We start from the raw sequence: 3835 nt of genomic DNA, 5'->3' as shown, positions 1-3835 counted from the left end.
TATCTATCTATCTATCTATCTATCTATCTATTTTATTAAAGAAAGAACAGGGAGAAGGAAATATAACTTCGCCGTGCAACCTCTGCTTGCAGCAACCAAATTCCTCCACCTCCAACCTGAAGCATCAAAAAATCTATCTTCTTGTTCATATACACATTCAGCCAGTTGGAACAGGAGAACACACCAGATTAGGGCTGTTTAGTAAGCAGCATGCAATGGCCGCATTCTTACACTCAGAAAATGCAATTTAATGTAGAATTAAACCATATATTCAGAATACGTCACTCAGATTGAGTAAAGTAACAGAATACAGTTACAAATGACATTTTTGTTCATGTATTCTGTAACGGAATATGTTTTAAAAGTATCCTTCCCATCACTGGGTATGGTTCATTTATGCTGGTATGACATAAAGTGAGCGCCAGATACAGTTTGTTGCATCACAGTCATTCCAGCTTGTACCGATGGCAATCACCAGTTCCTGGTTGTTTATTGTATTTGCATGCACATAAAAAAATACTTTACAAAAATCAAGAGTAGGACAGAACTGCGCTTACATTGTTTATTAATACACTGCACAATGAAACAATTCAAGTGGAGTACTGTCTTTCAATAATGATTACAATGAGTAATTACATACTTGACTTGAGTTCATTAAACTGCACTAGCATCACGTATTTAACAGAAAATAGAGTACTACAGTTTTACACCTGACACAAAAACAAGAAGCTGAGTTTCTACTGAATCAAGATGCAAACCAGAGGAAGTGCTGCGTTACACTGATAAGACAGAAAAGTTAAACTGTGGTAATTATTGTACGACTAACCAAATATGTCTTAGTCTCACTGGGTGAGTGAAACGTCAGTGGGTGGATGCAAAATGATGGGAAAAAAACCCAGCTGAGACTGAAGTCAAATTAGAAAACACGCAGAAATGGCCAGTCAACCATGCCTGAGACTTTCTCCATCCCTTCTTTCATTTCAGGTTGAGTGCTGTGGACGAAAGAACTGGGCTCGTGATGCAATGCAGGGCAAAGCTGCAGATCATAACAACGCTGTCTGGTGTTGGAATCTGTTTTCTTTTTGTCTTTGTTTTATCAAAAAGTAAAACTAATTTCCTTCATTAATAGGCACTCAATTATGATTAAGTTACTCTCTGAAATGACCACGTAATGTAATCATTTCCTAATGAGGCCTCTTAGAGCTGCAAAAACCTATAAACACAGATTGTAGTGCAAACCATAGAAACAGTCTGTAAATCAAAAGAGAAATGCAAGTCCATGAAATACTGGGCTTTATCATGTTGTCGTAATAACATCAATTAGAGTATACTCGTGTTTATGTAGTGCTTAGGCAAAGGAGAGTTAACCAAGTGCATATAAACATGAATCATGGCATATATACTGAATACTGAAAACGGTGGGATAAAGGAGTGAGCCTTTGGAAACAGAAAGTCTTTGCTGAGCCCTGGAAACACTAGTCAGCCAGTGGAGATGTTTCTAGATACACTTTGACATTTAACCCCACATGGGGGGTTACTATCCGCAGTGGAAAACAAAGAGAAAGAACTGGGACCAGAAAAGGGAGTCATCTCGAGCACAGTCATACCATGTAGTGGACATATGCATTATATAGGCTATAGACTTTTTTTTAATTTAATGAACTTTTTTTCTTCATCATTTTTGGGGCATTTATGCCTTTATTGCATAGCCGACAGTAGCGTGATGATGGGAAATGACACACAACAAAGGTCCCCACTGGGACGTTATGGTTCAGGTTCAGTGCCTCAACCCCTAATACCACCAGGCTATAGACCTCAACATCTACACTTTATACCTAAATCATGCCATTCAAATTACTTTTGCTTTGTTGGATTTTTGTGTCTAAAGGCAACATGATATCGTGACTTTGTGTAAACATATACGCCAACTTTCTTAAGCTGTATCCATTTCATCCTACCTGTCCTACACGCCTGTGTAAGTAAATGAACCGACGGGTGAGTTCAGGAAACGTGACACGCAGGACACAAAGAGAACGCTGATTCTGGAATAAAAACAAAACATGGATATTCTCATACATTTACAGTTAGAATAAAAATAAAACACAATACAATTAAGGTTAAAAATAAGTAAGTATTCCAAAAAGTAAACATGTTTAATGCACAGGAGAAAAATCATTTCAAGCCAGACCAGATTTTGATGTCGCCCAGGGGCATGTAATTCAATAACTTTTCATCTCTACTAACTGGTTTCCCCAGTATCATTCCTGCTCGTCACATCAACAGGCCATGTAAACGTCTTCCCTGGGCGATGCATTCATTTCAAAAGGTGATAGTTTATTAAGCCAAGTGTTGCCTGCTGGATGAGGGCATATGTCTGATTTAGTAGCAGACATTCATGATGCACAAAAGGTTTCTGTTTATATTCCATCTTTGCTAGAGCATGTTCACCACTGTGAGAGTATTCTTCCATACTCACTGTAACATGTACAGGTTGGGAGGGTCACTGGTGGAATGTAACTAAGTACATTTACTCAAGTACTGTACTTAAGTACAAATTTACTTAACTCTTTTCTATGTCAGATAGAAAATATTCTACTTTTTACTCCAGTCCATTCATCTGACAGCTTTAGTTACTAGTTACTTTATAAACACATGTAGTTTATAAAATCTGAAGTTTTATTAGAAATTAATCTACCCAACAATATCTAGACCTACAAGTCCAGCTGAAATATTAGCTGATTAACCACTTAACAGAATTAGCTGGATCATTTCCACTTTTAAAAATTGGAGGATTTATCTGCATAGAGTTATTTTATTTATTGTTTTAAACTATTTTTATGGGCATTTCCGCATTTTAAAAAAACATGTTGGGTCATTTTAGGCCTTTAATTCCACATGACAGCAGAAGAAATAAAGGGGGGAGAGGGGGGGAATGACATGCAGCAAGGGCCGCGGGTCGGAGAGAACCTGCAGCCGCTGCATTGAGGAGTAAACCTCCATTTATGTGCGCCTGCTCTACCAACTGAGCTAACCCGGTCACAACATTTCCACATTTTTTATGATAGGACAGCTCAGATATGAAAGGGGGGGGAGACATGAAGGAAACCGTCACAGGACAGACTGGACCTTGTGCATCGAGGAATAAATCTCTACATATCTCTGTACATTTGAAATGCAGGATTTCTACTTGTACCAGAGTATTTTTACAGTGTGGTATTAGTACTTTTACTGAAATAAAGGCGATCTGAATACTTCTTCCACCACTGCAGTTTGCTCACATGTACAAAGCCCACACACACATAACTAAGAAGGTATATGACGTACCCACCACCTATCACCACAAAGAGCTGTCATTGTAAACCTTGTATTCCACAAAGCTTTACAGTACAGCAAGTTAAAGCATTCTCAGGATTCTCATCTCATGTCTGTCTGTCACACTTTAAACTGAAGGAAACCAAAGAGACGAGATTAGTCGGGTTATGTGTTTATGAAACGTTTGTTTTCACTCTTAAAATGGAGATGAAGACAGCTCGGGTGGTGTCAACGACAAGTTTCAACTTCTGCAAACTGACTGGTGCAGTGCAGTTTCAGAATTACAGGCCAGAGGACTGGTTTATCGGACTTGAATATAGGTGACGTCATATTACTGACAAACAACTGTAATAATAACAATAATAATTCAATACATTTATATAGCGCTTTATCATAGACACTCAAAGCGCTTCAGGGGGGAGGACTACTCTCTAACACCACTAATGTGTAGCACCCACCTGGGTGATGCATCAGCTTGGTAGAGAGGGAGGGGAACATGTTTTCAGTGGGGGGGGGGGATCAG

This window comes from Etheostoma spectabile, chromosome 4 (genome assembly GCF_008692095.1).
Source record: "Etheostoma spectabile isolate EspeVRDwgs_2016 chromosome 4, UIUC_Espe_1.0, whole genome shotgun sequence".
Classification (NCBI taxonomy): domain Eukaryota; kingdom Metazoa; phylum Chordata; class Actinopteri; order Perciformes; family Percidae; genus Etheostoma; species Etheostoma spectabile.
Note: the sequence above shows the minus strand (reverse complement) of the source record.